Source organism: Oncorhynchus mykiss, chromosome 2 (genome assembly GCF_013265735.2).
Source record: "Oncorhynchus mykiss isolate Arlee chromosome 2, USDA_OmykA_1.1, whole genome shotgun sequence".
Taxonomy (NCBI): domain Eukaryota; kingdom Metazoa; phylum Chordata; class Actinopteri; order Salmoniformes; family Salmonidae; genus Oncorhynchus; species Oncorhynchus mykiss.
The window spans coordinates 48,051,272-48,076,090 of record NC_048566.1 but is presented as its reverse complement, the minus strand read 5'-3'; the positions used below and the strand labels follow the sequence as shown (position 1 = coordinate 48,076,090).

General features: G+C 42.4%; 1 protein-coding gene across 6 annotated transcripts in view; it reads right to left on the bottom strand.

Moving 5' to 3' along the window:
• The window catches only part of osbpl5 (oxysterol binding protein-like 5), a 106,566-nt gene that overhangs the window by 57,884 nt on the left and 23,863 nt on the right, over window positions 1-24,819 (bottom strand). Inside the window, exon 1 of one of the 6 annotated variants that reach the window (XM_036949793.1) lies at window positions 8,846-9,099. The exons of the other annotated variants lie outside the window; for them this stretch is intronic. The gene's annotated coding sequence lies outside the window, so the exon portion shown is untranslated. Of the gene's footprint in view, window positions 1-8,845; window positions 9,100-24,819 lie in introns of those variants that run through there. 6 annotated transcript variants of the gene reach the window in all.

Genomic DNA, 24,819 nt, shown 5'->3' with positions numbered 1-24,819 from the left:
GACTATGATGGCAATGGATTTGTCCCTAATGGCACCCTACTTCCTACTACTACTTTTGACCCATAGGGCACTATATAGGGAATTTTGCAACAAATGTGAATTGTGAACGACTCGAAATAGGCTCCATTGTCCACACAATTTTGAGTGGTCTGGTAGGATAATCGCCAAAATACAAAAACAGTTGAGAGTGGTGAGTCAGTAGAGCATGAGACTCTTATTCTCAGGGTCGTGGGTTCGTGCCCCATGTTGGGCACTTCCTTTAACTCCCGAGTGGCGCAGCATCTCAGTGCTAGAGGCCTCACTACAGACCCTGGTTCGATCCCAGGCTGTATCACAACCGGCCGTGATCGGGAGCCCCACAGGGCGGCGCACAATTGGTCCAGCGCCGTCCAGGTGGTGGGAGGTTTCGCCGTGGTAGGCCATCATTGTAAAATAAGAATTTGTTCTCTACTGACCTGCCTAGTTAAATAAAAGGTTAAATAAACATTTAAAAAGCAGCTGATCCCCTGACCTATTGTCCCCGCTGTCTGTCAGGGAAAGTACAGTCTGGCACACCCTGACAACAGATGACTAGCAGCTCTGCAATATGTGTGTGTGTTTGAGTTTTGAGAGGGAGATGATAAGATTGACTGGTGAGCCAGCTGTTTCTACATGATGGCACAGATTAAGCTCCTCTTGATCTCCTCTCTCCCTCTCCCTCCATCCTCCCCCTCTCTCACTATCCATCCCTCTCTCTCACCTCCCCCTCATTCCTCCGACATCAGGATTTCTGGCTGCCCAGATGACCTACATACTGCATTGGCTGGGCTGCAGTCACATCCTCACACATACAAACCAGACTGGGTTCAAAGACTATTTGAAATGATTTCAAATACTTTAGCTGGGCTTGATTGAGCTTGCCTGGTGCAAAATCTGCCCATCTACCATCCAGGCAGGCTAAAGACAAGGTTTGACAGATACTTTATTTTAGTGGCTTTCTGCATCATGTATCTTGGTTACATTTCATAGCCTGGCTACCCAAACTCCTTGCTCCGCCACGCCCACGGACGTTAGTTTTTTCTCTGCAATGAGTCTGGATCCGAGTAGCTACCCGGCGATTTCTAGGATCCAAACACATTAACTGTTCTGAGAGTCCCATTTTGAGGTCACCACAAACGACTTCCAACGAAGGCAGTCTCAGACTGAAGTAACAGTATTCAGCGAACAGAGCAGAGGAATTCAGCCTCCGTCGTCATGCAAGTTGCCTTACCCAACCATCTTCAGATGAATGAACGTTCTGTAAATGGCTCTTGATAAGTGTCTGCTAAAGAACTAATGTAATGGTGATGCATGCATGTGCATCCCCACACAACAAATAGCCCATCTCAAAAGACACACACATCACGATATGGAGAGCTAAGAGAAACAAATGCATTTTACATTTGCAGAATGTGGACCTATTCAGGAGAGGGGTGAGGAGATGCTGGCTCTTCCTATTACCAGAAGGTAGTAGAAGCAGAGGAGAGATGGGCCGACATCAGGGGTGTCAAACTCATTTTGGCCCCGGGGCCGCATTCTGTCTTCAACGGAGGTCCGGAAGGCCGCACTGAAAGTTTCATATTTCCCTCGCCGTCAAAATTAGCAAAAAAGTGGTCCTCTATCCATTGTTTTGGGAATATTCGATGCTCCCTGACTGACTAGCTTTCCTTTCGATGATTATTAGCGTGCTGGACACAGTCAAGAAACGGTATGAATGTAGGTTCATGATCATTTCTACTAAGACTGGGAAATGCCAGGGACCTCACAATAGTTAGGTGCCGATACGATATGTATTGCGATTCTCAACATTCTATATGTAATGCGATTCGATACTGCGATTTAATTTCAATTTGACGTTGCAAAGATATTGCTCACAATATGTCTGCTGCAGAGAGACAAGAGAGCATGATTCATGAATTTACTAAACTAGTTCTAAGTGCTGAAAACATGTTGGCTCACTATTAAAAAAGAAGATGGAGAACAAGCTATAGGATAAAAAAATACCGGAGTTTTAGAGCAGGTACAGCTGACTAGCGCTAGCCAAAAGGTATCTAGGAAAAGAATGTGGTACTTGGAATAAAAGTATTCATATAACATTGTCCAAAATAATATTGCGATATGTAACTGTTCGATTTCTCCCCATCACTAATTTCACATTTTTTTGTCAAAACCGCAGGCCATATATTTGACACCCCTGTCCAACATAAACCTCTCCCAAAGATGTATACAGCTGTATAGCATTTCAGAGGGCTATAAAAGGAGATGGGATCAATTACTGACTACTTCCCAAAGTGCACCGTATTCCCTACATAGTCTGTTTTTACCAGGGCCTATGAACTATGGTCAAAAGCAGTGTACTTTATAGGGGATAGGGTGGATTAGCTAACTCGTCACAATAGGGTGGATTAGCTAACTCGTCACAATAGGGTGGATTAGCTAACTTGTCACAATAGGGTGGTTTAGCTAACTCGTAACAATAGGGTGGTTTAACTAACTCGTCACAATAGGGTGGTTTAGCTAACTCGTCACAATAGGGTGGTTTAGCTAACTCGTCACAATAGGGTGGTTTAGCTAACTCGTCACAATGGGGTGGTTTAGCTAACACGTAGGATGGATTAGCTAACTCGTCACAATAGGGTGGTTTAGCTAACTTGTCACAATAGGGTGGTTTAGCTAACTCGTCATAATGGGGTGGATTAGCTAACTCGTCACAATAGGGTGGATTAGCTAACTCGTCACAATAGGGTGGATTAGCTAACTCGTCACAATAGGGTGGATTAGCTAACTCGTCACAATAGGGTGGATTAGCTAACTCGTCACAATAGGGTGGCTTAGCCAGGTCTATTTTAAGAAAGAGAGAACATCATATGTGTACGTGTGCTTCCGGCTGCAGAATGACAGCTCTATGTTATACTGAGAGTGCTCAGCAGGAGCTAGAGCATGAACTGCGTATTTCTATTTGAAACGCTGGCTGGTTGGGAAAGGGGTGGTGGGGTGCATGGGCTATTCTAGATGGCGGTTGGGAAAGGGGTGGTGGGGTGCATGGGCTATTCTAGATACTAGTTGGGAAAGGGGTGGTGGGATGCATGGGCTGTTCTAGATACTGGTTGGGAAAGGGGTGGTGGGGTGCATGGGCTGTTCTAGATGCTGGTTGGGAAAGGGGTGGTGGGGTGCATGGGCTATTCTAGATGCTGGTTGGGAAAGGGGTGGTGGGGTGCATGGGCTATTCTAGATGCTGGTTGGGAAAGGGGTGGTGGGGTGCATGGGCTATTCTAGATGCTGGTTGGGAAAGGGGTGGTGGGGTGCATGGGCTATTCTAGATGCTGGTTGGAAAAGGGGTGGTGGGGTGCATGGGCTATTCAAGATGCTGGTTGGGAAAGGGGTGGTGGGGTGCATGGGCTATTCTAGATGCTGGTTGGGAAAGGGGTGCATGGGCTATTCTAGATGCTGGTTGGGAAAGGGGTGGTGGGGTGCATGGGCTATTCTAGATGCTGGTTGGTGTGTGTGTGTGTGTGTGTGTGTGTGTGTGTGTGTGTGTGTGTGTGTGTGTGTGTGTGTGTGTGTGTGACTGATCAGGGGTATTTTGGGGAGCTCTCATGGGGAACAGTAAGAGGCCACTGGAGCAGAGCCCTCTGTCAGTGCCTGAGTGGGTAGGCTAGCTGAGAACAACAATCACTAGAGAGGCTGCTATATTTTAAGCTCCACTCAGTCCTGATGAAGACAAGGCCGTACAGGGACACAGCTCCACTCAGTCCTGATGAAGACAAGGCCATACAGGGACACAAATCCCAGGACTGGACTAGACTAATTGGGCAGAATGGGAATGTCTGTCCCAATCTATCTTTCTTGAATTTGTTTTTCTTACAAAAAATTTGTCACATATTGGTGCGTGTCTATTATATTAGTTATGCATCTCATTTACAGCATATACTGTAGGTACAGAGCCTTTGAGCGGAAAACCTGCCAGACAGCACGAGAGCTGATGCTACAGCATCTCAAACAGCAAATGTATATGCCACGTTCACATGCTTGTCAGAACTACGAAACGCTGAAATGTTCAACTTGCCAACTGATTGAATGTGGCACATGTATAACTAAAACCAGTTAGCAAATCGAAAGAATTCAGAGATTCCTAGTTCTGACTAGGAAATGAACGCAGCAATAGGCAACGGAAGACAGGCTCCATCAGTGCTTCACAAACCACTTTGCAATGAGCTAGAAAAAGTATACATTTTGAAAACATACTTACAGTGCAATCGGAAAGTATTCAGACCCCTTGACTTTTTCCACAGTTATGTTACAGCCTTATTCTAAAATAAATTTAAAAAAAAATAAAAAATCTCAATCCACACACAATACCCCACAATGAAAAAGTAAAAATGTTTTTAGAAATGTTAGCAAATGCATAAAAATAAAAAAAACAAATACCTTATTTACATAAGTATTCAGAACCTGTGTTATGAGACTTGAAATTGAGCTCAGGTGAATCCTGTTTCCATTGATTATCCTGTGGTAAATTCAATTGACTGGACATGATTTGGAAAGGCACACACCTGTCTATATAAGGACCCACATTTGACAGTGCATGTCAGAGCAAAAACCAAGCCATGAGGTCAAAGGAATTATCCGTAGAGCTCAGAGACCGGATTGTGTCGAGGCACAGATCTGGGGAAGGGTACCAAAACATGTCTGCAGCATTGAAGGTCCCCAAGAACAGTGGCCTCCACCTTTCTTAAATGTAAAAAGTTTGGAACCACCAATACACTTCCTACAGCTGCCCAGCCCAGCCAAACAGAGCAAATCAGGGGAGAAGGGGCTTGGTCAGGGAGGTGACCAAGAACCCGATGATCACTCTGACAGAGCCTTCCAGAAGGACAACCATCTCAGCAGCACTCCACCAATCAGGCCTTTATGGCCGATTCCGATTATTGGAAGACCAAAAAAAGCAGATGCCGATTAAATCGGCCGATTTTTTAATATTTCTTTGTAATAATGACATTTACAACAATACTGAATGAACAATTATTTTAACTTAATATAATACATCAATAAAATAAATAAATTAAGCCTCAAATAAATAATGAAACATGCACAATTTGGTTTAAATAATGCAAAAACACAGTGTTGGAGAAGAAAGTAAAAGTGCAATATTGCTGTTACATTGCACAACCTTCAATGTTATGTCATAATTACATACATATCTGGCAAATTAGTTCGCAATGAGAAAGGCGGCCCAAACTGTTGCATATACCCTGACTCTGCGTGCAATGAATGCAAGGGAAGTGACACAATTTCACCTGGTTAATATTGCCTGCTAACCTTTCTTTTAGCTAAATATGCAGGTTTAAAAACATATACCTCTGTGTATTGAATTTAAGAAAGGCATTGATGTTTATGGTTAGGTACACGGAACAACGACAGTCCTTTTTCGCGAATGCGCACCGCATCGATTATATGCAACGCAGGGCACGCTAGATAAACTAGTAATATCATCAACCATGTGTAGTTATAACTAGTGATTATGATTTATTGTTTTTTATGAGATAAGTTTAATGCTAGCTAGCTTCTTACCTTGGCTTCTTACTGCATTTGCGTAACTCCTATTGGAGTGCAATGAGAGGCAGATGGTTAGAGCGTTGGACTAGTTAACCGTAAGGTTGCAAGATTGAATCCCTGAGCTGACAAGGTAAAAATCTGTCGTTCTGCCCCTGAATAAGGCAGTTAACCCACCGTTCCTAGGCCGTCATTGAAAATAAGAATGTGTTCTTAACTGACTTGCCTAGTTAAAAAAAATATTTAAAAAAAACGTATTTAAATCGGCAAAATTGGCGTCCAAAAATACCGGCCATTCTGATTAATCGGTCGACTTCTAGTAGAGTAGCCAGACGAAAGCCACTCAGTCAAAAGGCACATGACAGCCCGCTTGGAGTTTTATAGTTTATAGTTTTCCAAAAAGCACCAAAAGGACTCTCAGACCATGAGAAACAAGATTCTCTGGTCTGATGAAACCAAGATTGAACTCTTTGGCCTGAGTGCCAAGCATGACGTCTGGAGGAAAACTGGCAACAACCCTACGGTGAAGCATTGTGGCAGCATCATGTAGTCATTCAGAGGCAGAGACTGGGAGACTAGTCAGGATCGAGGGAAAGGAGAATGGAGCAAAGTACAGAGAGATTCTTGATGAGATCTTGCTTCAGAGCACTCAGGAGCTCAGACTGGGGCAAAGGTTCACCTTCCAACAGGACAACGACCCTAAGCACACAGCCAAAACAATGCATGAGTGGCTTTGGGACGAGTCTCTGAATGTCCTTGAGTGGCTCAGCCTCTCTGGAGAGGTCTGAAAATAGCTGTGCAGTGACGCTCCCCATCCAACCTGACAGAGCTTGAGAGGATATGCAGAGAAGAACGAGAAACTCCCCAAATACAAGTGTGCCAAGCTTGTAGCATCATACACAAGCCTCAATGCTGTAATCACTGCCAAAGGTGCTTCAACAAAGTACAGAGTAAAGGGTCTGAATACTTATGTAAATGTGACATCATTTATTTTTATAAATTAGGAACAATTTCTAAACACCTGTTTTTGCTTTGTCATTATGGGGTTTTGTCTATAGATTGATGAGGGGGAAAAAATAATTATACATTTTAGAATAAGGCTTTAACATAACAAAATTTGGAAAAATTGAAGGGGTCTGAATATTTCCCAAATGCACTGTATATACTTTTTTTCTGTCTACCTGTGGTTAAACTGACGTATTACTGACTGCCTTTGGTAAACATGGCATGAAATATGAAACCTGAAAGGACCTACAGACAAAAAAATGCCATGTAGACTTTTCATTTTGACCCGCGTGACAGAAATGCTCCAACGTCGACTGAGTAAAATCCTATCATCAATGCTGTCATTTAGTGGTGCAATCGTGCTGAGGCCAAAGTCAGGACATACCGTCCACTCCCGTACATGGCGTGTATAGCTCAAGAAAGAGAAATGCAGTTGATTTGGCTACTACACTTATCCTTAGTGTACTTACCAATAGTCAACTGAACAGTAGGACATGACCAGCATAACTGCAATAGCCTACTCCGACTTCAGCAGTGAAATGCCATCAAATGCACGCATCGTTATGTAGAGCTGCAGACTGCAGTAATGCATGATAGAGCTGCAGTAATGCATAGCAGATCTAGGGTGTCTAGATCTATCTGCAGGTATGCTCTAGGCCAGGGACAGGCTCAGAAATGAGTGACTGAGGCTGAGCCTGTGGCGCTGGGCCCTGCCAAACATGTTCCATGCTGAACCACGGCCAGGGACTTTACAGAGAGAGTCAATCAGTTGGCCAGCTAACTTTGATAAACACTTGGATATAATTTTTGAAGTCTGGTTTATAATAACCAGAAAATGTAGAATATGAGCTACTGATAGAGAGAGTGTTTTACAATGCCAAGGAGGGAACCAGGACTGGTGAAAGGCTGTGGGACATTGGACGTTCAAAGGAAAACGGAGGCCTTTTTTCAGAGGCCGCTCCAGCAAAGCTGTGAGTGAAAAAAACAGCACAGTGGGTCTTTTAGAATGACTTCAGTCCAGGAGTCTATTACAGTCGCTGTCAGAACAGCTGTGCCCGTTCGCTAAATGTGAGTCACGCCATTATTCCACGTTGAGCCTGCAGCCATGACTTTGAAGTGTATGGTGTCACTTCTGCTGCTCATTTAACTGGCAAGCTTTACTTCTCTCACACTTTCTTTCCATCTGTCTTTAGCTCCCGGCCATCCCCCTCTGAGAATCAAGGACAGTCACAAACTACAGTACTTTAGTTTCGTTCAGAATTACACTAGTGTGGTTGACACGTGTCTCCTGGACGCCCTTCACAGGAGGCCAGTCACCATGCAGGGTAGACACACACGTAGTTAGTTTCTTGACTGACCTTATTAAAAAGGCACATGCAGCAAAGGCATAAGCAAACAAGATCGCATGATATGTTTTTTCCACTTTGCTTAACTTCCTTTCATGACTGAGAGGCGAAGTACCCACTCCCTTTTCTTACGTAGCACTATCAGTGTTTTTTCCTGCCCTTACCAACAAAACTGGGCCACAACTAGGCCTGTGCACTATTCCTTGTGAAAGGTGTCTGCTGCTTGTGCCCTCTAAATGCAAGCCGGTAACAAACAACCCTGTAGGCTAGTCAGTGGCTGCAGGGTGTCTCCCGAAGACTGACACATAAATAAAACACAGGGATAATAAACACAGGGATTACTAATGCTGGGAAGAAAGGGACTGATGTATGGGTGGGGGATGGGAGGAAGGAGTGTACAGGGAGACTAGATGAAGGGCACATGGCCACAGACAGAGAGTCGGCTCAAGTGTAGCAAGGGGCATGATGGATAAAGAGATTCACCAAAATACTGTTTGGGACTGTTGTGTCAAAGATGGTTTCTAGGTGACTTAGGCTTCATTTAAAGTCTTGAAGGAGAAAGGAAGCACACAGTAGAGGTCATAAGAACCTCCTTCACAGACAATAGTGATGGAGGGAAAATGACCCAGCCCTGCGAATGAGTGACAGTTCCTATAGCTGCCTCCATTGTCTCAGTGTTAATGAGAGGGCGAACACGTCCTTCCAGAGCCAGTGATTATAATCGTCATCATCCCAATAAACGGTGTGGCTACATATCCAGGCCTGGACTAACGTTTTGTGCATTCAAACAGACGCCATGCTTTGGATATCATCTTCAAAGTGGCTGGGGATAAGTGCCCAACCGTATGGCATTCTCCCACAACAACAGAAATGGGGAGCTCAATGAGGAAAAAGAAGCAGATGAATTTAAAACTAGTACTCACATGGCAGAAGAATGAACCCCAGTCAGTCCACACATAACAGATAGCCCGTAGCATTGTCCATTTACCCTACTCTGAATGTAGCCTAGCTGTAAATGCAATTCCCCTCCATTAGGCTATACCCCTTGCACTCCTGGGAGAAAAGTTACAACCATAAAAAAATGTTTTAAATGAAACGAGTCTGCTAATTTTAGCTGTTTCAATTATGCATTACGGCTGAGTAAATGAGAATCTCTCCCACCCTCTCACTCTGCAGCAATTCCAATACAGCTACCGTTATATCATGACAACCAATTTTTTTCTGGTCTAAAAACCTCCAAGCTAAAAATAAGGGAATAATGAGTGGTGGAGGAGCAGCCACTGGCAAGCTGCAGGAGGAGTTTTGAGCTTGTGGTTGATTAGACTTGTGTGTGAGGGGAGAACATGGCAGGTTATAGCCTAGCTCTTCAGAGAGCTGACCTCTCTGTCTGACACACATGCCTTCTCTGACAGAGCCATATAGACCTACCTACACAGAATGAGAGTTTGAGCAGGGAGGGAAAAGACAACCATTGATTTGATTTCTACGGCTGGTCATGTCCTACTGTTCTATGGCGTCCACATAATGTAGCTGCAATGGAATTGCATGACGGACTCTAAGAGCATCGTAATAATGCTACTGTCATAGAAAAACAGCAAGGGTAGTAGCTTAACGATTTTAAATGGCCACTTTAGTGCTGCGTTCCGTTTCAAGGAGCAAAACCAGTGTGTCATTTCACAAAGCCCAGGACTATTGGCTTTCAATAGTCCTGTCCTGTGTTTATAGGCAACTGCAAAAAAAAAAAAGAGACCGGAAGAGGAAGTATTTTGAGACTATGGAAAGCACACACACACACACACACACACACACACACACACACATAGAATATCGTCTGCAGTTTGAGCTGAGGGAGGACAGCAAGCCTACATAGAGAAAAACACACTGACCTATGACCACGAGAACCTCCATGAAACACTAGCTCCCACACTAAACCTCACTTAGGAAGGCAGATAGTGAGGATCTACTTACAGGTCCAGATAAATACGGCTGTTCAACAAAAACAAGATACACTCATGAATGTTTTAAACTGCTGCTAGGGGAAAGTGAGTGAGTAGCCTAATTGGGTCAGGGTGATGAAGAGTGCATGTTCAGCCCTTTGTGTGGGTGGTCATCTGATAGCTACGAGCTGTAGAGGATGTCGGTCACAACCTGAACCCAGCCACCTCAGTGACTGTCATGGGACACACCGGGATGGGACAGTTATGTCTAAGAAAAAGGAAGTTGGGTTGTTTATGAGCTACAATGTGTCTAAAGCCAAATTTATCCCCTATGCAAGTACGCAACAAAAAATGCCGTTTTGCGTACTTGCGTAGCAAAAATATATGTGCGCAGCCCCACAATTTGTAACTTGACACAACTACGCAAGATGGCCCTTTTGCATAGCCAATTGCATTCTTCAGGGTATTCTTAAGGCATTATCCATGATTAAATGGCTTCAGACCCATCATGTCTGCTTGTAAAAAAAAATATTCAGAACTCTCCACTTCTACATTTAACCCGAACTGGTCTGCACAGTGCATAATGACAAATCTGGCCTGGGATCAGTTGTCTGGGGTTGCCCACCACTACACACACACACACACACACACACACACACACACACACACACACACACGTCATCATGACAAAGGCCAACAGTAAGCCCATAAAGGTTTGATTTTAAAGGCAATATAGAATTTAGCTCTGCAGTTTCCTGGATTCTACAATTATCTTGGCAGTATATCAACATAAGGGATATTCTAGCCAATTATGCGCTTACTAAAGCAGGACTCGACACTTCAAAAGGGGCCGGTGAAGGCTAAACACAGTAGTAGGCCTACATTAGTACTCGACTAAAATTTACAGCTGAAAGATAGAATAAATGTCTGGATACTACTTTATAAACTAATAGGTCTAGATACTATTTTAGATCAACACACATTTCTAGCACGAGAGCTACTTAAAAAAACGTTACATATAACAATCCCCAAAAATATCACAGCTTTCAAATGGGCACGTTCTTATTTTCTCCCCTGAATGATGGTTAATAAACAACTCTGAAGGGAGCCATAGAAAAGTTTTTTTTTTAAAATCCCAAATTAGGTTTTATATGGTGTTCAAATGGTGTTCTCAGTCGTATTACAATTGCTAAAAAAAACAAACAATTATGTTCTGAGTCAATGTCAATGCTTAAATCATATCACCAATGTCTTGTCTGGAAGAAAACTAACAAATTGATAATTTTGTGTAATTTCCCTTTTATTTACAGATCTAGCAAGTGAGGAATGTGGAGTCTAATGTGCCCGGGGTGTAGCGATGGTTCTGTAGTGCTGCTGCTAATTTCAAACAACAAATAATATATAGATACTAATTATATACAGTACCAGTCAAAAGTTTGGACACACCTACTCATTCAAGGGTTTTTCTTTATTTTTAATATTTTCTACATTGTCGAAGAATAGTGAAGATATCAAAACTATGAAATAATGCACATGGAATCATGTATTAAACAAAACTCTTTTTTTTTTTTTACAAAATCAAAATATGGTTTAGATTTGAGATTATTTGATTCTTCAAAGTAGCCATGACAGCTTTGCACACTCTTGGCATTCTCTCAACCAACTTCATGAGGTAGTCACCTGGAATGCATTTCAATTAACAGGTGTGCCTTGTTAAAAGGTAATTTGTGGAATTTATTTCCTTTTTATTGCGTTTGAGCCAATCAGGTATGATTGGCCTCCACGATCACCCAACCTCAACCCAGTTGAGATGGTTTGGCATGAGTTGGACCGCAGAGAAGAAAAAGCAGCCAACAAGTGCTCAGCATATGTGGGAACTCCTTCAAGACTGTTGGAAAAGCATTCCATGTGAAGCTGGTTGAGAATGCCAAGAGTGTGCAAAGACGTCATCAAGGCAAAGGATGGCTACTTTGAAGAATCTAAAATATATTTTGATTTGTTAAACACTTTTTTAGTTACTACATAATTCCATATGTGTTATTTCATAGTTCTGATGTCATCACTATGATTCTAAAATGCAGAAAATAGTAAAACATAAAGAAAAACCCTTGAATGAGTAGGTGTGTCCAAACATTTTAATGGTAGTGGACACACCTTCAAAATAGTGGATTTGGCTATTTCAACCACACCTGTTGCTGACCAGTGTATAAAATTGAGTACACAGCCATTTAGTAAGCGCATAAAAAGTTTTTTGCCTGTTCTAGGTTGCAAAACTCACTACTGAGTTCCAAACTGCCTCTGGAAGTAATGTCAGCACAAGAACTGTTCATACAGAAATGGTTTGTCGAGATTGGTGTGGAAGAACTTGACTGGCCTGTCTGACCTCAACCCCATTGAACACCTTTGCGATGAATTGAAACGCAAACTGCGAGCCAGGCCTGATTGCGCAACATCAGTGCCCGACCTCACTAATACTCGTGGCTGAATGGAAGTCTCTGTAGCGATGTTCCAACATCTAGTGGAAAGCCTTCCCAGAAGAGTGGAGGCTGTTATAGCAGCAAAGGGGGAACAACTCCATATAAATGCCCATGATTTTGGAATGAGATGTTCGACGAGGTGTCCACATACTTTTGATAATGTAGTTAACCCCAGCCTAACCTTCCACAACATCAAGGAATCATCAACGCATAGGTCGATTAAGGTAGACCCCAGCACCTCGCTGATTCAGAGTGGTTGGATTAAATGCGCAAGACATGTTTCAGTTGAAGGCATTCTGTTGTACAACTGACTAGGTATCCCCCTTTCCTTTCCTTGTATGGCACAAAGACCTGACCAAATGCTGATGTTAGGCTGGTAAGAACATTTCTTATTTTGTGTAGTGGGTCATTTAGGATGGCAGTAGCATTGTTGATGAAATGCTGGCATCGCATTGAACTAGAAAGCAGTCTTGGGAAAAGAGGGTGGCAAAGAAGGAAGCTGCAAACATAGGATCTGTGCTCCAGTATTCTCTTAGGGAGTTCTTCTTTACTATTCCCATGAGAAGGACTGTCACCAGGAAGGTCTCCATTTCACGAATTGTGGTTGTCACCCATTTAGAGACCACTGAGGGAATTGGAATGACTGGTTTTCATGTAGCTGTTCGAGAGATATCAGATCAAACACAAACACACGCATGGACAAATACACAAAAAGCCCCTCTCTCAAACCAAACTATAAATGCGCCCTTGACTGAATTAACATTTTAGCATTCCACTCATTAAAAGAGCGCTTTCAAAAGAGAGCTTTCAGTTTTTGCTCTGTAAATGGGCCTCTTCAACTCCCCACACATTAGACATTTAACATTAAGTAGAACCAAGCATTGACCGACTGGATTACAAAGCCTAAAACTGACTCGACGTCAAGGTTATAGGTCAAATGCAGTACCTAAGATGTGAATTGGCCTCGCAGGAATGACTGAATAACCCCATGGAAGTGAGAGCGAGAGAGAGAGAAAGAGAAACAGTGCTTAAACAGTCTTTCTTCGCTAACCTTCCATGATTTTCTATGGCGTCCTGTCTCTATTGTCAGGCTACGGTCACTGAATCATTTTATTTAACGTTTATTTATTTCAGGGGACTCCAACCAGGGTCTAATTCTCAATAGTGCTCGGAGAACAAACAATCAACATAATTCAATAAAACAGCTAAACAAAGAAAATACAAGACACAGATACACTACATTTCAACCCAAATAAAACCTCAGTGAATTCATTCCCCATCAGTGTTCTAAACTGCCCTTTTGGCTCCAGGGATTCAAGATGTAATGACGATTGCAAATGATTCTGAACATGGGGGGGGGCGTTAAAACTAATGGATGATCTACCTAGGTTGGTAGAGACACTAGGGACATCAAGAGATAAGAAACCCTGTGAGCGGGTTTCGTGCCTCATATTTTTACAATTCAACAGGGAAGTGAGGTACGTTGGAAGCTTGTGCAGCACAGCTGTGTAAACAACAAGTAATATACAGGAATGTAGAGATGTCCGACCTTCTGATAAAATATACAGCGATGAGTATTAAACCGGTCACCTGTGATAAAGCGAAGCACGCTATGCTACACTGTATCCAAGGGTTTTAGAGTAGTGGCTGCTGCATTCTGATAAATGGTGTCACCATAATCAAGAGCTGGCAGGAAGGTTGCCAGTACAACCTACTTCCTGCCGTTTAGGGAGGCATGATCTAGTTCTAGAAAAGAAGCCTACTTTAAAATCTAAGCTTCTTAACTAGCTCATCTATGTTTTCAAATGTCAAATTATTTAGGCCTCCCGAGTAGCGCAGCGGTCTAAGGCACTGCATCACAGTGCTTCGTGCGTCACTACAGACCCAGGTTCGATCCCGGGCTGTGTCGCAGCCAGCTGCAATCCGGGTTAAGCAAGCAGTGTGTCAAGAAGCAGTGTGGCGGGTTCGTGTTTTGGAGGACGCATGGCCCTCGATCTTTGCCTCTCCCGAGTCCGTACGGGAGTTGCAGCGATGGGACAAGACTAACTATCATTTGGACATCACAAAATTGGGGAGAAAAAGGGGTAAAAAGAACAACAAACTATATATAATAATGTGTAAACTGAAATAATTCTACGAGAATTTGAAAAAAACATACGCTACATGACCAAAAGTATGTGAACACCTAGCACTAACACTAGTCGAAAATCATAAAATATGGAATTGGTCCCTTTGCTGCTATAACAGCCTCCAATCTTCTGGAAGGGCTTTCCTCTAGATGTTGGAACATTGCTGCGAGGACTTGCTGCCATTCAGCCACAAGAGCATTAATGAGGTCGGCAACTGATGTTGGGCGATTAGGCCTGGCTCTTAGTAGGCGTTCCAATTCATCCCAAAGGTGTTTGATGGAGTTGAGGTCAGGGCTCTGTACATGCCAGTCAAGTTCTTCCACACCGATCTTGACAAACAATTTCTGTATGGACCTAACTTTGTGCACGGGGGTATTGTCTAGAGGTCGACCGATTAAATCGGAATGGCCTATTAATTAGGGCCGATTTCAAGATTTCATAACAATATATATATATATTATTTCTTTATACCTTTATTTAACTTGGCAAGTCAGTCAAAAACACATTCTTATTTTCAATGACGGCCTAGGAACTGTGTTTTAACTGCCTCGTTCAGGGGCAGAACGACAGATTTTCACCTTGTCAGCTCGGGGGATCCAATCTTGCAACCTTACAGTTAACTAGTCCAACGCTCAAACCACCTGATTACATTGCACTCAACAAGGAGACTGCCTGTTAAGCGAATGCAGTAGAAGCCAAGGTAAGTTGCTAGCTAGCATTACACTAATCTTATAAAAAACAATCAATAAATCATAATCACTCTATACCTTTTGTATTTCATATACCTTTGACTATTGGATGTTCTTATAGGCACTATAGTATTGCCAGTGTAACAGTATAGCTTCCATCCCTCTCCTCGCCCCTACCTGGGCTCGAACCAGGAACACATCGACAACAGCCACACTCGAAGCAGCGTTACCCATCGCTCCACAAAAGCCGCGGCCCTTGCAGAGCAAGGGTAATAACTACTGCAAGTCTCGGAGAGAGTGACGTTTGAAACACTATTAGCGCGCACCCCACTAACTAGTTAGCCATTTCACATCGGTTACACCAGCCATTAGGCTGATAGGCTTGTAGTCATAAACAGTGCTGTGCTGGGGCAGCTCTAGCAGGGAATAAATTGGACAAACTGACTTGTTGGAAAGATGGCATCCTATGATGGTGCCACGTTGAAAGTCATTGAGCTCTTCAGTAAGGTCATTTTTCTAAAGCCAATGTTTGTCTATGGATATTGCATGGCTGTGTGCTCAACTTTATACACCTTTCAGCAACGTGTGTAGCTGAAATAGTCGAAAGCACTACAATTGAAGGGGTGTCCACATACTTTTGTATATACAGTATACATAATGTTTTTCCCCCGCATGACGTACCAATTAAACAAGGGCTGTCTGCAAGGAAACAAAATCAGATTGCAGCTATGTTAACATAGCCTGGTCAGCAGTAGGGCCAATAGCGTACATAATGCTGTCATCTGCATACAGATTAACGTTACAGGATTTTGCAATTAGACCAAAAAAATTGTGAAGAGGAAAGGTCCCAAAATCGACCTGAGGGACACCTTTAGTAATATATAACAGTGCCCTGTCTGACAGATAGTTCCCAAACCACTTGCAAGACACCTGGTTGAGACCCATTTCAGACAACCTTTGAATGAGTAGGGGATGGTTGACAGAATCAAAGGCCTTGGATAGGTCTATAAATATGGCAGCACAGTGATTCCTATGATCAAAGCAGTTTAACACATAATTAAAGACAAGCGTAGCTGCTGAAACGGGTCTAAAACAGACTGGTGCACATTCACAATATACTGTCATTTGAAGTTTTTAAAAGTTCTTAGCTGAGAGTCTGCCAGTGATTCCAATATGTTTGCAGTTTTGAAATTTGGTGATACTTATCTAGGTCAAAAAGAAAGTGCACGTGATCTTGATGCGCCTTTCCAATAAAATAAAAAACTATGGTCTTATTCTGATGACATGAGGATCGATGCTTGAAAAACAAACACTCTCGCACTTAACCATAATAATCTCATCATGAACAGTACCAGTCAAAGGGTCGACACACCTACTCATTCAAGGGGTTTGATTGATCTACATAGTACAATAATAGTGAAGACATCAAAGCTGTTAAAACATTAGAAATCATGTAGAAACCGTCAAAAAATATATTAAAAAAATAAATATAAATATAAAAAATTATTTTATATTTTGGGAATCTTAAAATAGTCACCCTTTGCCTTGATGACAGCTTTGCACACTCTTGGCATTCTCTAAACCAGCTTCATCTGGAATGCTTTTCCAACCATCTTGAAAGGGGTTCCCGCATATGCTGAGCACTTGTTGGCTGCTTTTCCTTCACTCTGCGGTCCGACTCATCCCAAACCATCTCAACTGGGTTGAGGTCGGGTGACTGTTGAGGCCAGGTCATCTGATGCAGCACTCAATCACTCTCCTTCTTGGTCAAATAACCCTTACACAGTCTAGAGGTTCTGGGTCATTGTCCTGTTGAAAAACAAATGATAGTGGGACTAAGCTCAAACCAGATGGGATGGCGTATCGCTGCAGAATGCTGTGGTAACCATGCTGGTTAAGTGTGCCTTGAATTCTAAATAAATCACAGTTTCTCCAGTCTTTGTGAGACACGGAGGTTGGAAACAAAAATCTCAACATTTGGACTACAGAACAAAAAGGGCAGATTTCCACCGGTCTAATGTTCATTGATCGTGTTTCTTGGCCCAAGCAAGTCTCTTCTTATTATTGGTGTCCTTTAATAGTGGTTTCTTTGCAGCAACTCGGCCATGAAGGCCTGATTCACGCGGTCTCCTCTGAACAGTTGATGTTGAGATGTGTCTGTTACTTGAACTCTGAAGCATTTATTTGGGCTGCAATTTCTGAGGCTGGTAAATCTAATGAACTTAACCTCTGCAGCAGCAGTAACTCTGGGTCTTCCTTTCATGTGGCGGTCCTCATGAGAGGCAGTTTCATCATAGATCTTGATGGTTTTTGCAACTGCACTTGAAGAAACTTTATAAGTTCTTGACATTTTCCGGATTTACTGACCTTCATGTCTTAAAAGTAATGATGTACTGTCGTTTCTCTTGCTTATTTGTGCTGCTCTTTCCATATTATGGACTTGGTTTTTGTATACCACCCCTACCTTGTCACAACAACTGATTGGAATTTCTTTCTTTAATCTGTTTGAGGCACAAATGAACTTAACAAGGCACACCTGTTAATTGAAATGCATTCCAAGTGACTACCTCATGAAGCTGTTTCAGAGAATGCCAAGAGTGTTCAAAGCTGTCATCAAGGCAAAGGGTGGCTACTTTGAAGAATCTCAACTATAAATGGTTACTACATGATTCCATGTGTGTTATTTCATAGTTTGATGTCTTCACTATTATTCTACAATGTAGAAAATAGTAAAAATAAAGAAAAACCCTTGAATGATCAGGTGTGTCCAAACTTTTGACCGGTACTGTATCTGGGAGCTGTTGGCTAGAGAGCATGTTCCAAGACCAGAGTAGGCACATTTGCTATTTAACGTAACAGTTTGTGACAAAACTATCTGAAAAGCTGAATGCGTTGGAAACACATTCAACTTTAGATTTTTTTTATTCAGTACATGAAAACTTAAGCAAAAAAAGTATAATATGATGATGCATATTTTTGAATATTAGCGTGAAAATCTGTCACCAACTGGATGGAAACCTAGATACTGACAATAAATGGTTCAAATTAATACAAATAAAAAATAAAAGTGTGCCTGGAAGTGAATCATTCTCTGCAGTTTAGATGTGAAAAAAAGGACTCCATCGAAACCAATTTGAGAGTTAGGAATAGTAGAATAAACAAATTGCAATTTCTAAATTTGGTTGTGAATCAGCAGTTTATTTCTTATTATGTCAGTCACTAACAGACACTCAATTAGCCGTAACAGCTAACATTTTTTAGATACGTAAATTAGTCTAGCAGCCAGCTATCTAAAAATGTGTAGTAATCTTGGTCGAATTACCCACCAAGGGGGCCACCATCAATTTTTTCCCCTCTCACTCAGAGATCATGTTAAAAACTACAAATGTTTCTCTACACACTACGGCAAAATGTATATACTGAACAAAAATAAACAAAGTGTAAAGTGTTTAATGATCCTAAATCATGTTTCATGATCCTAAATAAATGTGGGACCTAACGAACAAATAGCTTATTTCTCTCAGATTTTGCGCACATCCCTGTTATTTTTCCTTTGTCAAGATGATCCCAACACCTGACAGGTGTGGCATATCAAGAAGCTGATTAAACAGCACGAACGTTACATTACAAAGGCGCACCTTGTGCTGGGGGAAAAAGGCCACTAAAATGTGCAGTTATGTCACAACACAATGCCACAGATATCTCAAGTTGAGGGAGCATGCAATTGGTATGCTGTCTGCAGGAACGTCCACTAAAGCGTTTGTCAGAGAATTTAATCTTCATTTCTTTACCATAAGCTGCCTCCAACATCGTTTTAGAGAACTTGACAGTACATCGAACCTGCCTCACATCTGCAGACCACGCCAGCCCAGGACCTCCACATCTGGCTTCTTCCCCTGCGGGATCGTCTGGGACCTGCCACTCGGACAGCTGATGAAACTGAGGATAATTTCTGACTGTAATAAAGCCCTTTTGTGGGGAAAAACTAATTCTGATAAATTCCAGGTGTAAAATTTCAGCGGGGCTTTTACCCCATGATTGTAAAAGGGACACTAACTTTGCTGTCATATAGAAGGATTGGAGTTATGACAAATGATCAAATAATTTAAGCCAAATTTAAATTTATACGGGGTCTATCTACTTACTTTATTTATTTTACCTTTATTTAACTAGGCAAGTCAGTTAACAACAAATTCTTATTTTTTAAGACGGCCTAGGAACAGTGGGTTAACTGCCTGTTCAGGGGCAGAACGACAGATTTGTACCTTTCAGTTACTAGTCCAACGCTCTAACCACTAGGCTACCTGCCGCATTATAGAAATGTATACACGCTCACGAGTGGCGCAGCAGTCTAAGACACTGCATCTCAGTGATAGAGGCGTCAGGTTGTGGACAGGTGTCTTTTATACTGATAACAAGTTCAAACAGGTGCCATTAATACAGGTAACGAGTGGAGGACAGAGGAGCCTCTTAAAAAGAAGTTACAGGTCTGTGAGAGCCGGAAATCTTGCTTGTTTGTAGGTGACCAAATACTTATTTTCCACCATAATTTGCAAATAAATGCATTCAAAATCCTACAATGTGATTTTCTGGATTTTTTAGTCTCTCATTTTGTCTGTCATAGTTGAAGTGTACCTATGATGAAAATTACAGGCCTCTCTCATCTTTTTAAGTGGGAGAACTTGCACAATTGGTGGCTGACTAAATACTTTTTTGCCCCACTGTGTGTGTGTGTGTGTGTGTGTGTGTGTGTGTGTGTGTGTGTGTGTGTATATATATATATATATATATATATATATATATATATATATATATATATATATATATATATATATAAATATAAATATAAGAGCAGCAGGGACACCCCGCCAGAGAGCATTTCAGCAGGAAGCCAGAGTCACTAAGGAGGTCACCCACAGAAAGTGAAAGTTAACATAACATCCTAGAGAGCCCTGCATGACGGGAGTCGTGTTTTCAATAAGCTCCAGCAGTCGGCTTAATAGCAGAAAACAAACTCATTGTCAGGAGACTACTTCTTTCATTTAAAATATTAACTAGGCTTCTTTTCATTTAAAATTTTTAATTCGGAAGTCAGAAAGGTCTGTATAGCCTTCCCCACTGTAAGTAACAATATGCATCTTGTGATTTATTGATAGGACAGGCGCCTGTCAGTCACAAAGCGAACATTGACTAACAATGGCGCCGGAGAAGAAGGCTGACATTCTATGTGTCCCCAACCGATTGTGTTTTTTTGTTAATTTATTTGAGTTGTTTGTAAATTATTTTGACTTATTTTGAACATAATGTCGCAGACATCAGGACTGCGATTCCTGGACTGGCAGAATCCTTTTTCTCCTTTAACGAGTCTGACGAGCCCAGCGCGAATGATATACTGATGTGTTTCTGAATGGACATAAATGTTTATAGGCCCAGATCCCCGTGATTTGCGTAAAGAGGAGGCAGAGAAAAAGGGGCCAGAGGAAGGGCTCCACTTCCTTCCATTCTGCTACCAAACGTGCGATCTTTGGAGAATAAAATAGATAACCTATGAGGAAGATTAAACAACCAACGGGACATTCAAAACTGTAATATCTTATGAATCATGAGGTCGTGGCTGAACGACGACACTATCAACATACAGCTGGCTGGTTATACACTATGCCGACAGGATAGAACAGCGGCATCTGGTAAGACAAGGGGTGGCGGACTATGTATTTTTGTAAATAGCAGCTGGTGCACAATATCTTAGGAAGTCTTGAGCCATTACTCACCTGAGGTAGAGTATCTCATGATAAGCTGTAGACCACACCATCTACCTAGAGAGTTTATCTGTATTTCTCATAGCTGTTTACATACCACCAGTCAGAGGCTGGCACTAAGACAGCATTGAATGAGCTGTATTCCGCCATAAGCAAACAAGTAAACTCACCCAAAGGCGGCACTCCTAGTAGCGAGGGATTTTAACGCAGGGAAACTTAAATCCGTTATACCAAATTTCCATCAACATGTTAAATGTGCAGCCAGAGTGAATAAAATAAAATAAACTCCAGACCACATTTACTCCACACAAACACAGCTCTCCCTCGCCCTCCATTTGGCAAATATGACAATTCTATCAACCAGATTCCTGCTTACAAGCTAAAATTAAACAGGAAGCACCAATGACTAGATACATTTTAAAAAGTGGTTAGACGAAGCAGATACTAAGCTACAGGACAGTTTTGCTAGCACAGACTGGAATATGTTCCGGGATTCCTTCGATGGAGGAGAACACCACATCAGTCATTGGATTCATCAATAAGTGCATCGATGAAATCGTCCCCAAATTGACAGTACGTACATACCCCAACCAGAAGCCATGGATTACAGGCAACATCTGTACTGAGCTAAAGGCTTGAGCTGCCGCTTACAAGGAGCGGGACTCTAACCAAGTAGCTTATAAGAAAGTGTCAATACAGGACTAAGATCGAATCGTACTACACCGGCTCTGACGCTCCTCGGATGTGGCAGGGCTTGCAAACTATTAGACTACAAAAGGGAAGCACACCCGAGAGCTGCCCAGTGACACAAGCCTACCAGACAAGCTAAACTACATATGCTCGCTTCGAGGGAAATAACACTGAAACATGCATGAGAGCACCAGCTGTTCCGGAAGACTGTGATCACGCTCTCCGCAGCCGCTGTGAGGAAGACCTTCAAACAGGTCAACATTCACAAGTCCGAATCTGTAATACCAACATGTTTTAAGCAGACCAAAATAGTGCCTGTGCCAAAGAACACTAAGGTAACCTGCCTTAATGACTACCAACCTGTAGCACTCACATCTGTAGCCATGAAGTGCTTTGAAAGGCTAGTCATGGCTCACATCAACACCATTATCCCAGAAACCCTAGACCAACACCAATTTGCATACCCCCCAAACAGATACACAGATTATGCAATCTCTACTGCAATCCACACTGCCCTTTCCCACCTGTACAAAAAGACCACCTATGTGTGAATACTATTTATTGACTACAGCTCAGCATTCAACACCATAGTGCTCATCACTAAGCTAAGGACCCTGGGACTAAACAAATCCCACTGCAACTGGATTCAGGACTCCTTGACGGGCCACCCCCAGGGTGCAAGTGTAAAGGTAATAACACATCCGCAACGCTGATCCTCAACACAGGGGCCCCTCAGGGGTGAGTGCTCATTCCCCTCCCGTACTCCCTGTTCACTCATGACTGCACGGCCATGAGTGACAAAGACAAAGGAGATGATTGTGGACCACAAGACGGGGCTACAGCGGAGCAGGTTGAAAGCTTCAACCAAGTTCCTTGGTGTCCACATCACCAACAAACTATCATGTTTCAAGCACACCAAGACAGCCGTGAAGAGGGCACAACAAAACCTATTCCCCCTCAGGAGACTGAAAAGATTCGGTATGGGTCCTCAGATCCTCAAAAATTATACAGCTGCACCATCGAGAGCTGACTGGTTGCATCAATGCCTGGTATGACAACTGACCGGGATTCAACCACAAGGTACTACAGAGGGTGGTGCAAACAGCCAGTACATCACTCGGGCCAAGCTTCCTGCCACCCAGGACCGCTATACCAGGCGGTGTCAGAGGAAGGCCCTAAAAATTGTCAAAGACTCCAGCCACGATAGTCAAAGACTGTTATCTCTGCTACCGATAGGAAAGCGGTACCAGAGCGCCAAGTCTATGTCCAAGAAGCTTCTAAACAGCTTCTACCCCCAAGCCACAAGACTCCTGAACATATAATCAAAGGGTTGCCTAGACTATTTGCAACCCCCCTCTTTTACGCTGCTGCTAGTCTCTGTTGTTACCATCTATGCACAGTCACTTTAATAACTACCTACATTTACAGTTGAAGTCGGAAGTTTACATAGACCTTAGCCAAACACATTTAAACTCAGTTTTTCACCATTCCTGACATTTAATCCTAGTAAAAATTCCCTGTTTTAGGTCAGTAAGGATCACCACTTTATTTTAAGTATGTGAAATGTCAGAATAATAGCAGAGAATTATTTATTTCAGATATTCTTTCATCACATTCCCAGTGGGTCAGAAGTTTGCATACACTCAATTAGTATTTGGTAGCATTGCCTTTAAATTGTTTAGCTTGGGTCAAACGTTTTGGGTAGCCTTCCACAATCTTCCACAATAAGTTGGGTGTATTTTGACCCATTCCTCCAGACAGAGCTGGTGTAACTGCGTCAGGTTTGTAGGCCTTGCTCGCACACGCTTTCTCAGTTCTGCCCACAAATTTTCCATGTGATTGAGGTCAGGGCTTTGTGATGGCCACTCCAATACCTTGACTTTGTTGTCCTTAAGCCATTTTACCACAACTATGGAAGTATGCTTGGAGTCGTTGTCCATTTGGAAGACCCATTTACGACCAAGCTTTAACGTCCTGAATGATGTCTTGAGATGTTGCTTCAATATATCCACATAATTCCCCTTCCTCACGATGCCATTGATTTTGTGAAGTGCACCAGTCCCTCCTGCAGCAAAGCACCCCCACAACATGATGCTGCCAGCCCCATGATTCACCAGCCCCATGATTCTTAGGCTTGCAAGCCTCCCCCTTTTTCCTCCAAACACAACGATGGACATTATGACTAAACAGTTCTATTTTTGTTTCATCAGACCAGAGGATATTTCTCCAAAAAGTACAATCTTTGTCCCCATGTGCAATCGCAAACCGTAGTCTGGTTTTTTATAGCGGTTTTGGAGCAGTGGCTTCTTCCTTGTTGAGCGGCCTTTCAGGTTATGTCGATATAGGACTTGTTTTACTGTGGACATAGATACTTTTGTACCTGTTTTCTCCAGCATCTTCACAAGGTCCTTTGCTGTTTTTCTGGGATTGATTTTCACAACGCGCCTCCTTCCTGAGCGGTATGATGGCTGCGTGGTCCCAAGGATGAATCAGACTTGTGGGACCAATTTTTTTTTCTGAGGTCTAGACTGATTCTTTAGATTTTCCCATGATGTCAAGCAAAGAGGCACTGCGTTTGAAGGTAGGCCTTGAAATACATCCACAGGTACACCTCCAATTGACTCAAAATGTGTCAATTAGCCCATCAGAAGCTTCTAAAGCCATGACATAATTTTCTGGAATTTTCCAAGCTGTTTAAAAGGCACAGTCAACTTCGTGTATGTAAACTTCTGACCCACTGGAATTGTGATACAGTGAATTATAAGTGAAATAATCTGTCTGTAAACAACTGTGTGTCATGCAACTTTGTGTCATGCACAAAGTACATGTCCCAATCTACTTGCCAAAACTTTAGTTTGTTAAGAAGAAATTTGTAGTGGTTGAAAAATTGGATTTAATGACTCCAACCTAAGTGTATGTAAAGTTAAAACTTCAACTGTACATATTACCTCGACTAACTGGTGCCCCTGCACATTGACTCTGTACCGGTACCCCCCTGTATGCAGTCTCGCTATTGTTATTTTACTGCTGCTCTTTACTTACTTGTTATTTTATTTCTTATTCTTATCTGCATTTTTTTAAACTGCATTGTTGGTTAGGGGCTCGTAAGTAAGCATTTCACTGTAAGGTCTACACCAGTTGTATTCAGCATTTCACTGTACGGTCTACACCTGTTGTATTCGGCGCATGTGACTAATACAATTTGATTTGACTGGG